General features: G+C 32.5%; 1 protein-coding gene and 1 non-coding gene across 2 annotated transcripts in view; one reads left to right on the top strand and one right to left on the bottom strand.

The window, feature by feature from the left end:
• Positions 1–24,760, top strand: part of LOC145269104 (uncharacterized) — a 156,509-nt gene that overhangs the window by 79,391 nt on the left and 52,358 nt on the right. The gene's annotated exons all lie outside the window — the stretch shown is intronic.
• Positions 17,498–17,634, bottom strand: LOC145269982 (U11 spliceosomal RNA). The gene has a single exon (XR_013865293.1). It is a non-coding gene; the product is annotated as a U11 spliceosomal RNA (small nuclear RNA).

Below are 24,760 nucleotides of genomic sequence, written 5' to 3'. Positions count from 1 at the left end.
GTAAGATAATTATGAGGTGCTTTCATTAAGTTTCCAGGCATTTTGTTCAGTCATTTAAAATTTATTTTCTCTTTTCTTCATTCATTTTTTTTTTTTTTTTTTTTTAGTTTTTTTCACAATAAATATCGGATTACTATAAGATATAGAAGGTTCCTTCAATAAGTTTCCAGACTTATCTTTGTACAGGCATTTAAAATTGCCGCCAACTCTTGAAAATTCAGTATCCTATTGCTATACATCTTATGAGATGACTGATCAATTTTATATGATTTCAGATTCAAATGAACAGCTACAGAAGGAATTGGAATACACCCTACTAAAGCCTGATTGTCAAAGCTGGTTATTTTCAAAAATCCACTTTGTACATGGCACTTTAGGAGAACCATATGCAATAAAATTGGTGCTTCTGTTGTAGATGAGGGTTATCTAAGAGAGATAACCCCAATTAAAAAAAAAGCATTGTTGAAACAGTTTATGAAAATGAAACATTAATAAACTTTAACAAAACGAATAAACAATTTTTTGACTAATAATAATAATAATCATAACAATAATAATAATAATAATAATAATAATTATAATAACAATAACAACAATAATAACAATAATCATAATAATAATAATTAATAATTATAACAATAATAATAACAATAATAATAATAATCATAATAATAATAATAATTAATAATTATAACAATAATAATGACAACAATAATAATAATAATAATAATAATAATAATAACAAAAATAAAAATATTCATAATAATAATAATCATAATAATAATAATAATAATAATAATAACAAAAATAAAAATATTCATAATAATAATAATCATAATAATAATAATAATAACAAAAATAAAAATATTCATAATAATAATAATCATAATAATAATATTAACAACAAAAAAAAATAAGTACATATGAAAAATGATAACACACGAATACTATACCTGAACAATTATAATCAGTTAATTAATAAAAAAAGAAAACAAGTTGGAAACATGTTAATTAATAAACTGTAAAAATAAAACAATGTTAATTAATAAAATAATTAAACGTCATAAATTAAATGTTAATTAATAAAATAACTAAATGTTTTCAATGAAATGTTAATTATTAAAATAATTAAACGTTTTTAATTAAATTTTAATTAATAAAATAATTAAACGTTTTTAATTAAATGTTAACTAATAAAATAACTAAAGTTTTTTAATTAAATATTAATAAAATAATAAAACGTTTTTAATTAAATGTTAATTAATAAAATAACTAAACGTTTTTAATTGAATGTTAATTAATAAAATAATTAAACGTTTTTAATTTGTTGCCCCTGATAGTAGCCCCCTACACCAAAGTGGCAGTGTGTCTTGTTTGGGGTGAAAATGTAATAAAAAAAATTAAATGTTAAATATAAAATAATTAAACGTTTTTAATTAAATTTTAATTATTAAAATAATTATACATTTTTAATTAAATGTTAATTAATAAAATAACTAAACGAATGTTAATTAATAAAATAAACGTTTTTAATTAAATTTTAATTAATAAAAGAAAAGTTTTTAATTAAATGTTAATAAAATAAACGTTTTTAATTAAATGTTAATTAATAAAATAAACGTTTTTAATTAAATGATAATTAATAAAATAATTAACTGTTTTTAATTAAATGTTAATTAATAAAATAAACGTTTTTAATTAAATTGTTAATTATTAAAATAATCAAACGTTTTCATTAAATTTTAATTATTAAAATAAACGTTCTTAATTAAATTTCAATTAATAAAGTAATTAAACGTTTTTAATTAAATGTTAATTAATAAAATAATTAAACGTTTCTAATTAAATTTTAATTAATAAAATAATTTTACGTTTTTAATTAAATGTTAACTAATAAAATAATAAAACGTTTTAAATAAATTTTAATTAATAAAATAAACGATTTTAATTAAATGTTAATTAATAAAATAAACAGTTTTTATTAAATTTTAATTAATAAAATAATTAAACTTGTTAATTAAATGTTAATTCATAAAATAATGAAACGTTTTTATTAAATTTTAAGTAATAAAATAATTAAACGTTTTTAATTAAATGTTAATTAATAAAATTATTAAACTTGTTAATTAACACAAAACTAAAAATAAATCAAATGAAACAATGTCAAAACTACAAAAAATAAATAAAGTTTTGTTTATTAATAAAAAAAAAAATTATACCATATATTGATCTCTCATCGCAAGAATTATGCAAGGGAACACTTCTCCCTTTTTATTTTTCTGATAAAGAAATTCAATGAGATGAAGATGGAACATTTCAGTTTTGTTCCCCAACAATTTCTGGATATGTATTTTGGCATCAAACCAAAAACCTAAAAGGATCAATATGTAATATAATATTTTTTTATTAATTTTCATAAACTGTTTCGGTAATGCTTCTTCTTCTAAGTAAATGGAAGTTATCTCCCTTAGATAATCCTTTTTTAAAACAGAAGCACCTAAAATTCTGTTTTAAACTTGGAAAAAATACCGCAGAAACGTAGGGAATACTTCAGGCTGCTTTTGGACCATCTTGCATGGATCGAGCATCAGTTCTTGAGTGGTACAAAAGATTCAAGGAAGGCAGGAAGTCTATGAGGGATGATGAGAAGCGTAGAACGAGTAGCAAAGTCAGAACATCAGAGTTGATTGGCCAAATAAAGATGGTTGGTTGTTTTTGTTTTAGGGCATATCAACACTTTTCAGGTTATTTAATGCCGAATCCAAAGATTTTGAAGAAAATTTTTTTAATAGAATAAATTTGTTGTTTTTAAGTCGGTTTCTATTTAACCTATAGTTGGGACCCTAACACTCTGGGTCAAAGTGGACCTGGGAGCAATGGCAATTAAAGGGTGGCTCCACACTCCCCAAAGCCCGCAAGCAGGGGCCTCACCACTGGATATAGTTTCAGGTCATATCAAGGACCTAATTTGGACGGAATTTCAAACGGAGCTTCTTTATTTACTTCATGGATTTTTTGTGTTTTCGGAAGTCAACAAGAATATGAACGACTTGTTGTGGGTTAGGGCTATTTATACCTGACCATGTATTGTGTGTTTCTGTGTAATGAAAGGTGATGGCACTTAGATACTTTTTTTTTTACTTTTGAAATCACGACTCTATAATAATATATATGAAATCTGGACAAATTAAAAATATCATATTTAAGCATATTTTACGACCGAGCAAAGCCGGGCGCCGAGCCCTGCTAGTATGAGATAAACCAAGGCACGTTGGTGGCATTGGATTTTATTGGACATATACAGGCCAAATAAAGAATTTCATAGATAAGGACTGTTGTGTACCTAGAGAGACAATAAGTGCAGAGTTTGATGTCAGTGTGGGAACTGTCTTCACGAGGAACTGAAAATGCGGAAGATATGTGCAAAGTTTGTCCCAAGGTTGCTCAGAAGATCAGAAAGATGCTGTCATGACAGCAAGGAGATGCCGCAGTCCAAACCTTGCTCCCTGTGACTTTTGGTTATTCCCTAAGCTCAAGGAAAACCTTAGAGGATGTAGTTATGAGACAATTGAGAAGATGAAACAGACTGTGACGACGGTCATTGACACAATCACTGAAGAGGACTTCTATGAGGCCTTACAGAAGTTGTTGGAATGGTATAACAAGCGCATTGCAGCTGGAGGAGATTACTTCAAAAGGGACTAGAGTTTCATATGTGTACTATCAATAAAAGTGCCCGTATAAAAAATGTCTGGAAATTTATTGAAGACACCTTGTATTTAATACATTTAGGAAACATTTCTTAGCCAACGTGTACGAGCAAGATCCCCCCCCCATATTTTTTAAATTTTCGTCTTTCTTTCAATTTTTTCAGTGGATCGTTATCGAATAGACACTAATCTATCAGATTATAAAAAAAAAAAAAATGAATATCAAAAATGATCAGTTTCTAATGCAACGTTCTGGTAAACCGATCCCTAATTTTGGAACCACTTGACTATTTAATGCCAAATTTCGTGACTTTGACATTTTTAAAACAGTTTGGCTTTTTTTTTTTTTAATTTCAATTTTTCTACCAGATTATCAAAAAAAGGAAAAAAGGAAAAAAAAATCAATATTAACAAGCCACGCATGTGTGGCCCCCCCCCTCTGGTGCTGCATGTGAGATGACGTCACTAAAATAGTGGAGAAATGATGAATGTGAGAAGTGTGAAGGGCCAACGTTGCCTTCACATTTTTGCAAAGTTTCAGAAAAATCTAATGGATGGGGCAAAAGTTATGGGGTAAAAAGTGTAATTTTTGGCAATTTGGGGATATTTTGGACCCCTTTTGAGCTCCTGGGAACGCTGAATCAAAGTTAAAACGGACAAACGATGCAGTTTCATGCCTTAAGATATCTACATTTGAATTCAGCACCATGTAAAACTACTATATAGACATACATATCAATTTTTTGAGTAATACGAAAAAAGAGCTACAAAAAGGCATTTTTTAGCCTTAAAAGTTCCAGAAGAATGCGAACCAGAATTTTGCCAGGGTCACCCATACTGAATTTATATTAAGAACAATGGCCTCCACATTTTGGGCAAGATTTTTGGAAATTCTAATGGATGGATCAAATGCTATGGGGCAAAAAGTGTCATTTTTTTTTATCATTTTGGGGCATTTTTGACCTCTTTTGAGCCCCTGAGACACCGACTCCCAGTGTAAATAGATAACGGTTTCAGGCCTTAACACATGTATATTTAAGTTGACTACTGTGAAAAACTACTATATAGTCAGACATATGAAGTTTTTGTTGAGAAATATGAAAAAAGGGCCACAAAAAGGGATGTTTAGCAGCTTGGCTCTCACCAGTTCTGGCAAATAGCAAACAGAATCCTGAACAGAAGCGTGTGCTTTATCCTAACTATCATCAATGGACCTGAGGTAATCTCGTCAGCATCAGACAAAGTCAAACTCTTTGCCAAGAACTTTGCAGCTAATTTTATCCTTTGTGACCAAGGCTGCCAACCCCCAATATTTCCTCCTGTATCAGAAAACATGCTATGTGATATACATATATCTGTACGTGATGTTGCCAAGCTAATCAAAAACCTTGATTCCAGTAAAGCAACCGGCCCTGACAGTATTCCAATTATAGTACTCAAAAAACTTCAACCACAACTAGCGCCCATACTTACAAAACTGTTTAAACGTTGTCTTAAGGAGAATTGCTTCCCATCACCCTGGAAAATCTCATTAGTATGCCCTGTATTTAAGAATTCAGGTGATCGCTCATCCCCCTCTCAGTACAGGCCAATAAGTCTCCTGTGCGTCATGAGTAAGTTGCTGGAATCTGTGTTAAATAGAGAAGTAATCAACTATCTTAGCAAAAATAATCTTAGTGACACACAATATGGTTTCTGTTCTGCTAGATCTACAGCAGATGTGCTTACAGTTATATCTCATAGGATTAGCGAATCTCTCGACAGAGGCAACCTTTCTAGGGCAATTGCTCTTGACATATCAAAGGCCTTTTATAGGGTATGGCATAAAGGTTTACTTCACAAGATCTCCAGCTATGGTATAGCTGGAAATGTCTTCTCAATTATTAAATCATTTCTCTCTGATAGGTTCATAAGAGTAGTAGTTGATGGGCAGAAATCAGAAGCTCACAGTATTAATGCTGGAGTACCTCAGGGGTCCATCCTGGGCCCAACTTTTTTCCTGATCTACATTGATGATCTTCCAAATCATATATTTACATCATTCGTAGACATTTATGCAGACGACACTACCATCTATGGTAGCACATCTAAGACCGTAAACGACCAAGTTCTCTGATTATCTCTCCTCTGATCTTGAGCACGTGGTACAATGGAGAAAGAAGTGGCTGGTTACTTTTAATGCATCTAAAACCAAGCTTCTATCTTTACATCATCAACGTTCTGATCCCTATCTGGCATCAATTGAAATGAATGGCTCTCGTCTTGGGTAGGCCTCAAGTTTTGACAAGCTTCTGGGCTTGACCTTTACTCCTGATCTTAAATGGAACATATACATCAAATCTGTTGCCAAGGCTGCTGGAAAAATGGTGGGATCCTTTTATCGATCCAGTAGATATCTCACTGCTGATGCAATTCTCTATCTATATAAGAGCCAGGTACGTCCAAGGATGGAGTACTGTTGGTACATCTGGGCAGGAGCTGCTAGAAAGGACTTGTCCTACCTTGAGTTCAAAATAGACTTCGTAACCTCGTAGGAGATGTCCTTTTCTCTTCCCTGCAACCTATATCTCATAGAAGAGATGTTGCGAGTTTGTCTTTGCTTTATCATTATTTTCATGGAAAGTGTTCGACTGAGCTCCAATCTATGGTCCCCTCCTTGCCAAACTTTCACAAGAAACACTCGTCTATCTGAACACACTATCAATAATCCCCCCCCCAATCTTTATCTGTGCCTAAACCTAAACGTAGATTCCATGAAAAAAACTTCTTTCTTAGAACTGCAAGCCTGTTGAACTGTCTTCCGTTTTCCTACTTTTCAGCTTACTACAATATGGTTGTCTTCAAGTCCAACGTAAACAAGTTCTTGATGAGTTGTTCCACTAAAGTTAACAAATTTACCGAATTTCCATTACTAATGATTACTATATTGTCCAATGTACTACCGCACACGCTTTAACCCTTATCCTCGAGTGATCTCTGGCCTTGATAAGTGGTTACAATATGGGGGATCGATTTACTAGAAACTTTTTAAAGATCAGTCTTTAGTTGGTATTCTAACACACATTGACTATTAATTATTATTTACCTCCTAAAAAGAAATCCAGATCTACTTTTTTTTTTAGCTAATACGTTTCAACAGCCTCTAAAGATAATACAAAAGGGATTTTAAAAAAATAATAAAAATTTAACATTTTAGAGTGGTGATCACTTTTTATATAAATTTAATGTAAAATAAGCATCGATAAGGTAGAAAATTATTTATTAAAGAAAAAAAAAAATAGAATTTGATGAAAATAATCCTAAAACAGAGGAGAGTTCGAAAGGGAGGTAATTTTCCATTTCGATTTAAACAAGATGGCAACAATTTTTCACCTACTAACACGATTAAAGTTCTTTTTTATTCAGGTAATTCTGACTGCATAATTTGGAAGCTAACATTGTAATTTATTAGAATTGACAAAAAAATAAGTTGAAACCATCGTTTTTATCTGACTTCCATTTATCGACTACAAAACCTTGTCTCAATTCTGTAGAAGCGCTAAACTTTTTAAAGGTCTGTATTTAGTTGGTACTCTAATGCACATTAACCTTTAATTATGGTTCTTGGAATGATAATGTAAAGGATAGGAATGCCCGTCATTGTGGTTGGAGATCTCATCCTCGTGTGTGAATGGTAGGTGAAAGAAGCAAATATCACGTAATGAAGACACGAAATTCGCCGATATACGATAACAAATAAATATAGATTTATTTACATCAGAATACGAAGGTAGGGTTTGTTTTACTATGCACATAGATTTGAAATAGTTGTCAAAAAACAAATATATAACAAATAAAGAAAAAAAATAAACTTCGTAGCCTCATAGGAGGTGTCCTTTTTTCTTCCCTGCAACCTCTTTCTCACAGAAAAGATATTGCGACTTTGTCTTTGCTTTATTGTTATTTTCATGGCAAGTGCTCGACTGAGCTTCAATCTATGGTTCCCCCTCGTCAAACTTTCACAAGAAACACTTGTCTAGTTGAAAACACTATCAATAATTCCCCCCATCTTTATCTGTGCCTCAACCTAAACGTAGATTCCATGAACAAAGCTTCCTGTGAAACTGTCTTCCATTTTCCTGCTTTCCAGCTGACTACAATATGGTTGTCTTCAAGTCTAATGTAAACAAGTTCTTGATAAGCCGTTTCCCTTAAGTTAACAAATTTACTGAATTTCCATTACTGACAATTACTATATTGTCCAATTGACTACTGTACACTTTTTAACCCTTATCCTCGAGTTGCCCCTGGGCCTTGATAAGTGGTGATGTCTGTGTAAAAAAAAAATTTTTTTAAATAACTTTTCTTCTTTACCTGCCTTTGAAGCGTTGTGTGTTAGTTGAAAATTGAAAATAATTATGTATATAAATGGATACGTTTTGTAAGCTAAAAACAACATTTTTATGTAAACAAATTTATTTGTTTATATCTCATATTATATACATAATTATTTTCAATTTTCAATTAACACACAATGCTTCAAGTGCAGGTAAAATAGAAAAAATATTTTCTTTCCTTATTTCAATTTTGTTCGGCTGGCGCGACACCCCTGCTGTGTATTTATTTGCTTCCCCACAAGCAAATTAGGCACAAGGCCGTTTTTTAATGTGGAGAGATTGAGGAAATGGGGACCAGCTCCCCGGGGAGTAGGGGAGCTGGATAGTGACAATTGGTATGAAGGGTTTCTCCTATATTGACCAATAACTGATTGCCGCAAGGGCAATGGTCTTATATGAGGGGTTTCCCCTACATATGGTCTTTGATTGCAGTATTTGTCAGAACAGATACTACACTTGGCCTGGAGCTGGGGCTAGGCTTAGGAGCAAATTAGGCATGAGGCTTTTTTATTAATGTGGAGAGGGGGGAGGCGGAAGGGAAAAGGGGACCAGCTCCCGAGAGGTGGGAAATGGGAGCTGGATAGTGAGAGCCACCTGGTATATAAGGTTGCCCTACATGGACCAGAAACCCATTGCTACAAGGACAATGCTCTTTGATTGCAGCATCTGCCGGAAAGATACTACACTTTGATCTTGGCTCGAAGACCACAAAGGTCCCTCCCGCGAGAGGAAGGTCGACACTTCTGCTGATGACTGTTTTTTATTTTTAAATATCGAGCCGTTACCAAGAGCCACGGACTACTAATAACATTCTCGCACACAGAATTCCACCATGGGGTCAATAAAAAGAAAAAAAACAGACTCTTCATTAATATGAATGAGTAGCATCGAAATATATCTGATATAAGCAAAATAGTTTCTTTATATATAAGAAAATGCGTTGTTTTTAGCTTCCAAAACATGTCCATTTATATATGTAATTATTTTCAATTTTCAAATATATAACAAATAAATGTTATAAAAGGCAAGATAAGCTACTTTTCTACCTAACTGGGTTTTTAGTGTTTTTATTTAATGTGAAACGCTTAATCGATTCGAAAAACATGCAGTGTTTATCAGTATATTTGAAAAAGACAAATGACGTGGAGTTCGCAGTTGAATAAGTTAAGTTTGGGAAAATGAGTTCAAACTAAAAAATTGTACAAAATACTGTTAGAAACTCACTCAATATATGTTACCGTGACATAGGCTGACATATATTGAGTGAGTTTCATACAGTATTTTGTATAATTTTTTAGTTTTGACTCATTTTCCCAAACTTAACCTATTCAACAGCAAGTTAGCCACCATTTGTCTTTTTAATATATAGCGATAAACACTGATGTTGTTCAAACCGATTAAACGTTTTACATTAAATAAAAACACTAAAAACTTAGGTAGAAAAGTAACTTATCTAACAGTTATTTGTTATATATTTGTTTTTTGACAACTTTTTCAAATCTATGTGTATAATTTGATCTGAAGGTATCCACGTATACATATATATATGTATATGTATACATATATATATAAAGGGGCTCCTTCAGTCTTTGACAGACTATGGATACCCACAAAGAGGTGCCTGCACATGAAATTTTTGTGGCATGAGATGCGCAATCTCCAACCACACCTCTCCTGAGACAACATTGTTAAATACCAGTGGTAAATAAAGTGTATGTACAGGACGGCTGGAAACAAATGCCGAGATAAGCGGTGAGCACATACAGCACCTAAAATTCCTAAATGGTCACCCATCTGGTACTAGCCAGGCGCTATGTTGCTTAACTTGGTGATCTGAAGAGAACTGGTATGTCAGTGCGATTATGCCATGTATGTGTATAGTAAAACAAACCTCAAAAGTAATAGCAAGAATAGATAGTAAGAATTCAGTGAGAAAAGATGATTAGTAAGGTTACTTGCGTCATTGTATTTGCTGAGAGGTTGATGGCGCCGTCAGGAAATGGACCAGCCATGCCGGACGGGAGTTTTTTTTGTTTTTTTATAAAGGAATCACCACTTATCAAGGTCAAGAGGCCACTCGAGGATAATGGTTAAACAGTGTACAGTGGTCAAAAGGACAATATCATAGTAATCGTTAGAAGTGTAAGTTTGGTAAATTGGATTACTTAAGGGGAACAGCTCATCAAGAACTTGTTTACATTGAACTTGAAAATGGCCATATTGTAGTCCGTTGGAAAGCAGGTAAATGGAAGACAGTTCTACAGGTGTGCAGTTCTTAGAAGCTTTGTTCATGGAATCTATGTTTAAGTTTAGACACAGATAAAGAGTTGGGATATTATTGATAGTGTTTACAGCCAAACGAGTGTTTCTCGTGAAAGTTTGGCGAGGGGGCGACCATAGATTAGAGCTCAGACGAGCACTTGCCATGAAAATAATGATAAAACAGAGACATGTTCGCTAGGTCTCTTCTGTGAGAAAGAGGTTGCAGAGAAGAGAAAAGGGCATTCTCTACTAGGCTACGAAGTCTATTCTAAACTCTCTCAAGACAGGTGCGTTATCGTCACATCTTCACCAGTTAAGAATTCCGAGCGAAAAGAGAAAGAAACATACAAAACGAGTGAGCGTGTCTGTATTGCCCCCTGGTGGCAAGGCATGATGTTACCAGAGTTGAAGGGCAATAATCGTAGTTAGCTTAAGGTCCTCCATTTGTGTCTGTGTGTAGAAAACTCAGTTCTCATAATAATTGATTGATAATTGAAAAATCCTTTATATGAGAGTGGTGTGCATGTTCTCGTCGAGTGGTTATGATATGGGGGATCGATTTACTAGAACGTTGTATTAGAAACTGAGCCCCCCATCCTACAAATATTTAAATTATTGATTTTTTTCTTTTTTCACTTTTTTGGTACTTGTGCATTTATGTTACCGCGCTGAAATAATAACGTAATTTAGAGACCCATTCTTAACATAGGGAGAGGAGGGTATTTTGTAAATATTCTGTATCTTCACTTAACAATTTATAATAAACATATATATGAGAAAAATTGAATTTAACTTGAAAATACTATTAAAAAAAACTAGAACGGTAACATAGATGCATAAACACTCTTTTATATATATATATATATATATATATATATATATATATATATATATATATATATATATACAAACAGACCGCCCGTTATTGGCTGGTCATAAAATATGCATAAATATTATATTTTAATTCATACAGAAACTAAGACATGTACATGCGAATATTATGTTTTTTTCTAAACAGTTCACTTCTTGTAAGTAAAAAAAAAAAAAATACTCCAGCTGAGATCGAAACCAAAACATAAAGACAGTGAGTTAAGTACGATAACCATTAGACAAGCTTGCCACGAAATTAAAAAGTGTTTACAAACATTGTGACAAACATATAAAAATCAATGACTACCATGTACCAATTTTTCAATTTTGACTCCGTAGCTGTCTTTTTTTCTGGATGAAAACTGATTAAAAATTTTCCACATATTTGAGTGCCCTATATACTAAAGTCTGTAGATCAAAAATTTGTTGAGTATATAGGTTGAAAAGTGTCGTCACACACAAACATTCTCACTTTTATATATATACTAGAAGATGTAGCTGACGTTGTGCTGCATTAAATATAACATCGAATTTCTAAAAAAAAAAATGAAAAAACCTGAAAGAAACTGAGACGTGCATGTGAGTGCCACATTTTTCTAAGCAGTTCAATTCTTTAAGTAAAAAAAATACTTGAGCTGAGATCGAAACCAAAACCTAAAGACAGTGAGTGAAATACAATAACCATTACGCCAGTGTGACACGATCTTTAAAAAGTATTTTTAAACCTACTTATTCTTAACATAAGATGAATGATTTGCACATATGCAGGCGTGAAAAAGTTGACAAACATAAAAATCCAATGATCTCCAACTAATTTTACAATTTTGACCCTTTAAGCCGCTTTTTTTTTTCAGATAAAAAGCATTTAAAAAGTTTTTCACATGTCTGAATAGCCTATATTCTAAATTTCAGATCTATAGATTCTTTGAGTATATAGGTTGAGAATTGTCCACACTCACACACACACACACATTAAAAAAAAATGGTAGTAGCGTGGGAGAGGGAATCAAAACAACAGTAGGCAGCCAGGGTGAAGAGAGGTGTTAAAAAAAACAAGTAATAGTAGGCAGGCAGGCTTGAACCCATGACGTAAAGGCGGAAAAGAAAGTGAAAGAAAATCTGACGTTTTAGCTGATGTCTCCATAACCCGACCAGAAGTCAAAAGCGTTGAAATTAACTGAAGTCAATCCAACGGTGACGATGACTTGCTAAAATGTCAGAAAAAAAAAAAATCAACCCCTCCTTGTATAAAACGGCTGAGTTTAGAGTGAAGGAATTAATGTTTTTGGCCAATTTTTTCGATATTTGTCATTCGAGACGTCGAACTTCAAAATGATACCTATCTTGTCAGGATCTGTCACCTCTGTCAAAAGTTTTGTGAGACATACATACATACAAACATACATACATTTAAACAGACAGGTGAGATTTAAATTATAGATAATCTAATAGATAAGTGCCCGATCGATAATAATCCACTGAAAAATTTTAAAACTGACAAAAAACAAAAAAGGCCAAACTGCTTTAAAAAATTCCAAATTTGCGAAAGTTGGCATTAAAATGTGTTATACCAGCCTTCTTTGAACAGAGAAATTTACACCGATTAGCACTATAAATAGCGCTAGTAATTCCAACACCGATGAGAGAGATGCGACTGCACTTCAACTGCTAGCCGAGTGCCCAGCAGATATACACGCTTTCCTATCTTTGTACGTTATTGTTAATACACTTGTTCCTTAACCGAACCTCGACTTGATTGTTCTTGTTTTCCCTGTTGTTCCACGACACAACAAAATGTCGAGTGGTTCTGAAATGGGGGATTGCATTAGAAACTGAGTACCCTTTGAATATTCATTTTTGGAGGGAGGTATTTTTTAAGACATGTTAACACATAGAGTGGACAGATCAATATTTTTTTCTGACATGACAAGTATTATTGTTTTAATGAAAAAAACAACAATACTTACTTGTCATGTCGAAAATAGTAATATATCCAAAAATTACAAAAGTTCATCAAAGTAGAAAATTATTTCTAGTCAAAACTAATTTTTATGGGAAATTGGGGAAAATTGCATTTTTCCCATAGATGTGAACATCTTGAAGAGTGCGAATACAGGGGACATAAATGTTTTCTATAATTTTATGAACACAGAACTAAACTTACTGTTTTTGCTGTTTGAATATTTCTTTTTTTTTTTTTTTTTGTTAAACTGAGTTATCTCTCTTTTCAACACTTGAATGGCTGGCGTACAAGTTTAGACCATAGACTTTTTTAATTAAACAAAAACAATAGGAGTTGTTCTACTCGATGAGTTTTCATAATTTATGGATATATTACTATTCCCGACATGACAGTGAGTAAGGATACAAAAATGTATTTTGAATAAAAACAATAAAATTGTTGCCAAGTTCGTTTTATTTTGTTAAATAAAGTTCCATATTTTTTCGAACTAATAATAAAAAAAAAAATGCAAATATTTGGGATTATCTTCAATTTAGTTCAGAGTTAACATCTTCAATATAGTTAGCACAGCATTAATAAAGAAAATGTTCAATGTTCAAAAAGTCAATTTGTTGTTTCTTTCCGCTTTTCACATTCACCTTAATTTGATGACATTTCTAGGTTTTCAGGTATGCTGAAAACAAATAACACATGTAAAATTGTCGCTGACGAATACTTTCACCATAAGCCAAACGATGCGTGCACGTGCGTCGGGAATCATAACGTTATTGCATACAAACTATTTGTCGGGGACAATTTTACATTTAAATCAATAAAAATATGCAAATATTTCGAAGCTAAACTCTTCAATATATAAACATATATGAAATGCGTCGGTTTAAAACATCATCAATCTACACAAATACACACAAAAAATAACAATGAAGTGAAAAATATATAAATGTTTATATATTTACGCACACGGCTTGTTTTTTTTTTTCAATTTGGCCCTTTTGGTTGTGAAAATTTGGTTTGAATTACCAATTTGGCCTTTTTCTGAAAGATTTGGCTTCAAATATTTATTAGAGTTTGGTAAGCTCAATTAGGATCAGCTATTGGACACGCTTAACCAAGTGCTGTTGTTATGGCCTAAAACCATAGAAACAATATTAAAAAAAAACAAAAACAAAAAAACGGCAAATGTGTAGTTTAGCAGTGTAAATTATATGCCAGCCAAAAAATTATAAAAACATTTTAGACCTTCAGTCTGAAATAAAACCCCACAAAATTTCATTTTTATTATTTTTTCAACTTTTTTTTATTAGACTAAATGTACGACAATCTAGGTTGCCATATTGTCTTTAAAATTTGGCCTTTTTAAGGTTTGACAGATTGGCCTTTTTAAGGCTCTTTCATGAACTTTTTGGCCGCTAAATTTTTTTTTGTAATGAACGAGCATAAAAAAGGCCAAATTTGGCCTTAAAAAGGCCAAGCTGTCAAACCTTAGAAAGGACAAATTTTAAAAGCAATGCAGCGGCTTCGAATATCATACATTTCGTCTAATAATGAAAAAAAATGATGAAAAACAAAAAAATTAATTTTCTGGTTTTATTTCAGCCTTTAGGTCTAATAATGTGTTTTATATATAAATATATTCAATTGCAGCAAGTCTGTCAGCTTGTGGTTGGGTGCCTGGAGCAGTAACAATAGGCTTCCGGACATATTCAGCTGGACCAATGGCCTGGTCTGTATTCTTGGTGTCTGGTTTGAACCGGGTGTACAGCTGAATAAAAACTGGTTGGAAGTACAGACAAAGGTCAAATCGTCGGTAGAGAATTGGATTCGAAGGAAATTGTTGTTGAAGGGTCGAGCCAAGGCATGCGTCACTTATGTCTTCCGGCTCATCCTTTACCAGATGTCTTGCGAAACACCTCCAAGCTTTCACAGAGCTTCTGTCTTGGCTTTTGTGGGAGAACGGAAAGCATTTTGTCCGTAGGGAGGTCTGTACTCAAAGTCCGAGTGAGGGAGTTTTTGGACTGCCTGATCTCACATTCCAGAGATATACGAGAAGTTGGCTTTCCTGGGTCGTTTGCTAGAGGAGAACGTTCCATGGGTCCCTGCAGTTCGAAGTGCCTTTTCCAACCCCAAACCTGACCCTTCGGTCAAAGGCCATCGTAGACCAAAAGGGAAACCAACCCGAATGCCGAGCCACACTTAGAGCTTTGCCAGCTCACAGCCTAGGAAAAGACTTCATCGAGTATTAGTGGTGTATGCCGCTTCAGATCCCCTAAGGGAGCAGCTGGGATGGTTGAGGGAGGTGATCTGCTCACAATGGAATTGGGCGCTGGGAAGGGACTTTCTCAATAACTCTGAGTTCTCCCTGACATGACGACTGGTCCGGAACGCACTGCCGCGCTTTGACAAACTTCACTTAAATCACGAAAAAATCCCCTTTTGGTGTCTGTGCTGTGATGACTGTGTGCTTGAAATGGTTGAACACACTTTTTTCTATCACACCTAACTCCGGGGACTCATGGAATATGTCAAGGAGATAACGGCTCGGGGGAGTGCCCGTCTTTCCTTGGCACAACATACATTATAGACAACATTGATCCGCTGCTGTCCAGGGAGAAAAGAATGGTTTTTCTGGCCACCCTAGCAGTAACAGAAATGGTGATTTAGATCACCCACCTCAAAAGGGTTTACAGGGGACATCTGTTCCAAATTGGGATCTGATCGTTTACTTTAAATATTTGCTTAAAGTAAAGATCAGATGTGATTGTAGGAGGTTGCCTCAAGTGGACTTTGATAAGAGGTGGGTGCATAACACTAGTTTATGCATCCATCGAGGAGCCAGGTTTGAATTCATGCTCTCTCCGTAAAGCATCGCACACACGATCCTGGTTTCTTCAGAACCCACCCCGTTAGTATAGCTTTGCTTGTTAAAAAGACTCTTGACTGGTGGTACAAATGAGATCCTGTTTTGTTTTTTGATACTAGAGAACTTCAGTTTAACCAACCTGTGCTTCCCCCACTCAGAGGTCACTTTCCACTCCTATTTTCCTTCACTAATATTTTCTCCTCACAGCCCTCATTAAGCTACCCCAAAACCCAACTAGAGACCGTCCTGTTTGTTTTCAGTTCCTGGAAAACAGTGGGCGATCTAATACATGATTAAAGCTGGGAGGGATCATACTAACATACCTCAATAGACATTTATTTTGTTCAAATCTTTTTTTTGGGTGGGGGGTGGGGGGGGCTTTTCTTAGTTCTTTCCTCACCCCACAAACTTTTTTTTATAACACAGAACTTTTTATACAATCAAATTTAAAAAATTCATTTGAATTTTTTTTTATTAATATATATATATATATATATATATATATATATATATATATATATATATATAGTGTTATAATGGAATAAATCCAGAGGAAATCCGGGTATGAGAGCTCAATGTGGTAAACAGAGCAATAAGATAAAAATTATATTAATTGTATATTAATGTATATTAATTGTATATTAATGTATATTAATTGTCTGATTTAGATGCTTGAAAATACCATAAGGTTGAAATAAATTATTGCATTGACAATTATGTAATTTCCGTGTTATAATTTTTATATATATATATATATATACGCATGCACGTATACATTTTCACAAAACGCTTGGGAATTTTATCAGATAATTTTAACTCCAGGGTGTGATTGCAGTATTATGGTAGTAATCTCCAAAGTTATATACACAAATAGAAAGACCCTCTACACCCCCCTCCCATTTCTTATAGGGCTTCATACCTAAGTGTGTTAACTTGTACATTTTGCTTTTATTGTAAAAACATGAACTGTAAATTTTACACCTTAATAAACTATATATATATATATATATATATATATATATATATATATATATATATATATATAGGATCAGCATAGACTAGCAAAAGTGACGAGGATGACCATAGACACTTCGTCCCTAATTTTTTGAGTGGACTTGTGCCTAATTTTTTGTTTAAACATTTCGAGAATAAAAAAATATATAACTAATGTGCAGTATTTGTTCTAATGTTACACTCCCATATTTTGTTCTCAGTTAGTGAGGGAGAAATCCTTCAAGACTGAGACAATTTTTGTTACTTTCCCCACGTTAAAAACGATCCTGGTTCTAACTGTCCTCGTAGGGAGGCATTGTAAATAGGAAGTAAAAAAGTCTTGAACATGACTGCTAACGAAATGAAATGATTAACTGAAGTTCGGTCTGGGAAGCAGTGAAGCACGGAATAATTTTCTTTAAACCAAAACCCAATGAATTATCCATAGTTTTGAACTTTTATTTCGGGCGCCGTGCTAGATGAGCTACAGCTGCCACAGTTTACAAAAAAAAAATTGTCTCGGAACCTCTTGAATTCAATTCCGCCCAGAAGTGCAAAAAGCAACGACTGAGTGCCACAGACGGCAAGAGACAACTATCAGTTATTTTGAGTTGCCGAAATACGGCAAGCTTTCAAAATATATACAAGGGACTGTCTATAACCAAACAATACCCGATCTTCTTTGCATATATGTATAACAAATGAATAATAAATAATTGTAACTACAATTTAATAATTTATTTTCTCCTTAAAACCAAGATTTCTATATTATTTAAAAACTTACAACGCAAGTAGTTTAGTATTTAATTTATTTTATTAACAAATAATTCAATTTTATTTGAAAGAACAAATTGTTTTGATTAGAACAAGGGAAGTAATTCTGTAAACTTCCGGTTGATGACTATAAGTGAATGAAATTATTCGATATTTCTGTTATTTAAAAACTTACGTTATACTTAAATATACTTGTTAAGTCTAAAACTGCTGTTTTAGACTTAGCATTTTTATTTGTTTTATTTGCAAATAATTCAATTTTGTTGTACAAGAACGAATCGTATAAAGGGAAACAAGGGAAGTAATTCGTCTTCTGATTGAAACAAGGGAAGTAATTCGTCTTTTGCTTATTAAAACAAGGGAGGTAATTCCGTAATTAATTCTTGTTCATTTTTCATATATGAACGAAATTATTTGGATTGGACCAGAAATTAAAATTACCTCAGTCTAGAAGAGTTTCTTGGTGTTTCTTTTTTTTCCATTCATGCATAAGTTTAAAATCAAATGACAAGAAAACTATTTGAGATGTATATGTTATCAAGCAAAAATTAGATACGATAATTGTATAATTTTGAGATGAGGATTAATAGTTATCTTAAATTGTTTGGACTATTATTCTTAAACAATTCAGAATAATTATCAGTCATCATCTTAAAAATATACTATCATCATTAAAAAAAAAAAAAAAAAAAAAAAACGGAATGGACCCGGATTAAAAAAAAAAAAAAAGACTTGACACTATTTGCATTTTAAATTTCTAACGGTTATGTTCGTTGCGAAAAAATAAAACTTTTTTACCATTTACCAATAATATCTAGTGTGAATACCTGCGTGCGGATAGTGGGAGGTAACATCGGCCGAAACGTTGCAGACAAAAAACAACCAAGATGAAAATAATAGTTCAAACAATTCAAAATAAAAATTAGACATGTACACCAACAATTACAGGAAATTAACGAATAGAATTAAAAAAAATTTTTTTTTAACTATTTTAGGTATATGTTTGATCCTCGGCTGAAGAGACTCCATTTAAGTCTTTAATTTAGAAGAGTTCTTCTGTAAAAAGGGACATAAATCAGTCGTAAAACAAAATGTGTTATTCGGTAATCAGTTCATTAAGAATTTTAAAAATAAAATAAAACAGCTTTTTCCACCTTAAGTGTGGGTATTTTTAATGAGAAATGTGTCGACTTATATGAGCAAGACTCCTCCTTAATTTTTGTTTTCGTCTTTTTTTTCAGCAGATTGTTATCGAATAGACCCTAATTTACCAGATTATATATATATATATATATATATATATATATATATATATATATATATATATATATATATATATATATATATATATATAAATGCTTGCTTAAGATAGAGTGAACGGCCGAACGGGTCGATTTTTTTTTAATATGGTTTCGGCAAATGTGTAGTTTAGCGGTGTAAATTATTTGACGTACAAAAAAATTATAAAAACTACTTATTTTATAGAAAACTCATTATTAGACCCTAAGGTTGAAATAAAGTCTGAAAAAATTTCATTTTAATATTTTTTTCAAGATTTTTTATTAGGCTAAATGTATGACAATCGAGACCGCCATATTGTTCTTAAAATTTGGCCTTTCTAAGGTTTAACAGATTGGCCTTTTTAAGGCCAAATTTGGTCTTGTTACGCTCTTTCATGAACTAGGTCTTTGGCCGCCATATTTTATTTTGTAATGAAAGCGCGTAAAAAAGGCCTAATTTGGCCGTAAAAAGGCCAACCTGTCAAACCTTAAAAAGGCCAAAATTTAAAAGCAATACAGCAGCTTCGAATGTCGTACATTTAGTCTAATAAAAATGATGAAAAAATAAAAATAAAAATGGTTTTATTTCAGCCTTTGGGTCGAATAATGTGTTTTATATAAAAATAAATAGTTGTTATAAATTTTTGTTTGTCAAATAATTTACGCTGCTAAACTACACATTTACCAAAGATTGACCTTAAAAAAGTTTGTCGCTTTTACAGAATCAGGACAAGATTTTGTAGTCGATAAATGGAATTCCGATACAAAAAAAAACAAAAAAAAACAATGGTTTCAGTTGATTTTTTTGTCAATTCTAATAAATTACAATGTTAGCTTCCAAATTATGCAGTCGGAATTACCTGAATATTACTGAATTATTAAAAAAAAAAAACCCCAATTTTAATCATATTAGCAGGTGAAAAATTGCCGCCATCTTGTTTAAATCAAAACGGAAAATATTCTCCCTTTTAAACTCTCCTGTGTCTTACGATCGTTTTCATCAAAGTCTATTTTTTATTTTCTTTAATAAACAATTTTCTACCTTATCGATTTTCGTAATTTTATGTTAAATTTATTTAGGAAAGTGATCACCACTCTAAAATGTTAATTTTTTTTATTATTTTTTAAAAATCCCTTCTTTTATATTATCTTTAAAGGCCGTTGAAACGTATTAGCTAAAAAAAAAAAAAAGTAGATCTTGATTTCTTTTTAGGAGGTAAACCATACTGAGTTAGGTCGTAAAAAAATGCGGTATTATTTTACTTAAAGGCCCATTTCACAGTCGTGTTAGAAAAAAAAAATAGTTTGTAGATTTTGGTGTGCTTTAAAAGAATATGATAACTGTTTCCGTCACAAATTTACCGTTTGCATGGTATTAACCCCTGAACCCTGAGACTATTTTCCGCCATTTCACAGCCTTCATTTATGCTACACGCGACCATAAACAAAGGCTTTTAAATGTTCATTTGAGCGTGCATATGCGTACTAAACTGCCTTCTCACATAGCGTAGTAATCTTTGGCAAACAATTTAAAATTAGACGAAAAACAAGTAGTTTTCCAGATATAAGCAATTTAATTCTATATGTTATCAGTGGTGGCCATTTCTGTATGCGCATATTTTTGCCCAATGTGCACGCACATCAAAAACATGTGCGCTTGCGCATACAGAAATGGCCATCACTGATAACATATAGAATAACATTCCTTAATATCTGGAAAATTACTTGTTTGCAGCAAAAATATGTGCGCGTTTGATATATACACAAATGGTCACCACTAATAATATAAGGAATTACATTGTTTCATATCAGGAAAACTGTTGTCTGTAGCAAACTATGCGCACGCTTACACATGCAGAAATGGCCACCACTGATAACATAAGGAATTATACGTATATAAACACAAATTTTTCGTTTTTTTTTTTTTTAAATTGCCTTATGTCTTTATTGAAATATGAAAGCAGAAAAAAATTTTTTTAATCTTTATTATTTTTAAAAATCCCTTCTTTTGTATTATCCTTAAAGGCCGTTGAAACATATTAGCTAAAAAAAGAAGTAGATCTTAATTTCTTTTTAGGAAGTAAACCATACTGGGTTAGGTCGTAAAAAAATGCGGTATTATTTTACTTAAAGGCCCGTCTCACATTCGTGTTAGAAAAAAGAATTTTTTTAGCATATAGATTTACATTTCTTAATATCTGGAAAACTACTTGTTTGCAGCAAAAATATGTGCGCGCTTGCATATACAGAAATTGTCACCACTAATAATATAAAGAATTGTACGTATATGAATACAAATTTTTCTTTCTTTTTTTTTTTAAATTGCCGTATGTCTTTATTGAAATATGAAAGCAGAAAAAAAAAACAATTTTAGTCAATAAATTAAAAAAATGCCCCTCACTAGTTGGCCAGAAAGTGGGTGTTCATTTTAAGTTAAATTTACATGGCAAAGTGATCACCTACTTTTTGAAAACGTAATTTCTTCATATCAGGAAAACTATTTCTCTGCAACGGAAACGGTTCACAGTTTCGTTTTTAGCACAACGAAATCTTTAAAAAAAAAAAAAAAAAAAAAAAAATTCTATACGACTGTGAGACGGGCCTTAAAGTAAAATTTTACTAAAAATGCAATTTATTTTATTGTACCGCGCTGAAATAATAAAGCTATTATTTAGAAAGTGATTCTTAACATTGAGAGGGGAGGATATTTTATAACTATTCTGTAGTTTCGTCTGTCATTTTTTTACGACCTACTCAGCATAGTTTACTTTCTAAAAAAATGAAAAATAAAAATCTACTTTTTATTTTGCTTAATATGTTTCTGACACCTGTAAAAATAATATGAAACAAGGAATTTAAAAAATAATGATAACTAAAAATTTAAGAGTTGGGGGATCATTTTCCCATATAAATTTAACGTAAAATGAGCATCCACTTCTTAGCCACGTAGTGGTTAATGAGACATGTAATCGGAAGCAATTTTTTTTTTTCAAGTTTAGTGGTAGAGGGAGGGAACGAAATGGAGGGGGGGTATAAATTCCAAACATTTTAAAAACACATATAAACGCTCAAAATATGGGGGGAGGGGGCGGTGAGTGATTTTAAAATTTATAATTCCATAATTTTCACTTTTTGGTGCCCCGACAAAAGGAGGGTGGGCCTGTAAATTCGGCCTCGTCCGTTCATCTGTTCATCTATCTACAGTTTTCTCAAAAACTACGCCTTGGAATTTTTGGAAATTTGGCGTAAACATTAAAAATAATATGAGTAAAAAGTAACAGAATGTATTTTCCGCGAAAACTCTGGTTGCCCTTCTAGGGGTGCCTCTCGGGTTAAAATGGCTAAAATTAATACTTTTGTGCTTATTAAAAAAATTGATGCCTTGAATTTTTATAAAACTTTCTGAAAAGTTGCAACTGATTTCTATATAATTTTGCTTGTCTATACTTTGCAATAACTCTTGGCTCTTTTAGGGGCTCTTTTAGAGCCAATAAAAACAGGGCTCTTTAGGGCTAATAGAAACACTTCACTTTTGGGACTATTTTACCATATTTGTCCAAAATTTTCTGTGTATGTCTATTTAGCAGTTTTGCATGGTGCTGAACTCAAATTTAAATATGTTAAGGCCTTGGGGACTTTTGGGGCTAAATGGGGATGGGATGCAATTGATGGACTTTATCATTTCTTTTTTTGCATGGCGCAGAACTCAAATTTAAATATGTTAAGGTCTAAAATTGCACCCTTTGTTCATTTTCACCAGGATTTGACGTCCCCTGGAGACTTTTGGGGCTAAATGGGGGGGGGGGGACAAATGCTGAACTTTGTCATTTTTTTTATGCCTCATTCACTATGCACTCAAGGAGGACCATGCATGCTTCACTTGTTTTTATAAGATTTGCCTTGACAAGGTCTCATTGTCAAATATCAATTATTATCTCCTGATATTTTTAAAGCTGTTAATACAAAAAAAAAAAAAAAAAATAGGGTGGACTTTTACCCCTCTCCCTTTATTTCTTTTTATCCTTTTTTCAATGCATTATGAATTGGACACTAAGCTACCATATAAAAAAAAATCAATATTTATACAGAATGCTCAGTTTCTAATACAACATTTACTCAACGAGAACACACATGCCCCTCTTATATGAAGTAATTTTCATTTGTTAATTCAAGGGCAATGATATTATCTAATGTATTCCATATTTTGTTTTCACTGGTAGCCATGTTTGTTTTCGCTCACACAAAAAAATTAAATGCACATGCACTCAAAAACAAACATGGCGACCAGTAAAAACAATATGAAATACATTGGATAATAAAAGTCTTAATATCAAATTCTATCCTCAGTATTTTATTTGTTTCTTTTTTTTCTTCTTCTTCTTTCTTGCTATGCCATAAAGTTGGAGAAAAAGTTCTAGGTTGACCAGAAAGTTCTTGCAGAATTTTTAATTTTGATTTCAAATGATGTATTTTCAAATAAGTTTTTGTTATAATACCTTTACTTTATATATTATTTTAAAGAGTGTTTTTCGCTCTATCTAATCGTTTAAATTACAATCGTCTTAAAACAATTATGTCTGCTTTTCAGAATATTGACTACATGATGAAAAAAAAAGCAAATTCGCACGATTTTCTTATTTCAATTCAAGCTAAGTTGAAAAGTTGCTGAAACAGCTTGTGATATCAACAAAGCATTTGGATAAGGAACCACTACTGAATGCAGAGCATAATGGTGGTTTAAGAAATTTCATGGCAGTGACGAGAGTCTTGAGGATGATGAGCATAGTGGTTGGCTGTCGAATGTTGACAACGATCAATTAAGAACCTTAATCGAAGCCAATCTATGCACAACTGTTCAAGAACTTGCTTCTTAATGATATATAATGTATATGATGATTTCTAATCACTTGAGAGAGATTGAAAAGACAATAAAACTTGATAAATGGGTGTCTCATGAATTGAACAACAACCAAAAGAAACGCCATTATGAAGTGTCATATTGTCTAATTTTACACAAGAACAACCCGTTTCTTGACCAGGTTGTGACTGAGGTTCCTTACAACAAATAGTGACACTCAGCTCAGTGGTTAGATGCCAATGAAATTCCACAGCACTTCTTAAAGCCAGAGTTGCACTAAAAAAGGCCATGCTGACTGTTGGTCTGTGACCAACCTCATCCCTTACAGTTTGTTGAATGCAGGCGAAACCATTATCGTGAAGAAGCACTGTCAACAAATGGATGAAATGCATCAGAAACTTCGGCAACAACATCCAGTATTAGTCAACAGAAAAAAGCCCAATTTTCCTCCATGATAATACTAGACTGTACATCAATAAACTGACCCCGCAGAAGTTGAACGAATTGGGCTATGAATTTCTAATTCATCCGCCATACTCTCCAGGCGCCTCACCTACCAACTACCACTTTTCAAACATCTCGACAACTTTTTTCATGATAATGTTTCAAAAATGTAAGCGATATCAAAAACACCTTCAGCGCCTTCAGCGCCACCAAAATGCAAGTTTTTTACGTTACTGTCATAAATAGACTTTTTTTGCATTGGTAAAAGTGTTGATTTTTATGGTGCTTATTTCGATCAATAAATTTTTACCGTAAGGGGTGAGTGTTTCGTTATAGAACCGTTGATTTAATTTGAATAAAATAAAATATG

The sequence above is a fragment of the Euprymna scolopes genome, chromosome 45 (genome assembly GCF_053919585.1).
Source record: "Euprymna scolopes isolate OS-2025 chromosome 45, ASM5391958v1, whole genome shotgun sequence".
Lineage (NCBI taxonomy): Eukaryota > Metazoa > Mollusca > Cephalopoda > Sepiida > Sepiolidae > Euprymna > Euprymna scolopes.
Note: the sequence above shows the minus strand (reverse complement) of the source record. Positions and strands in the feature narration are given on the sequence as shown.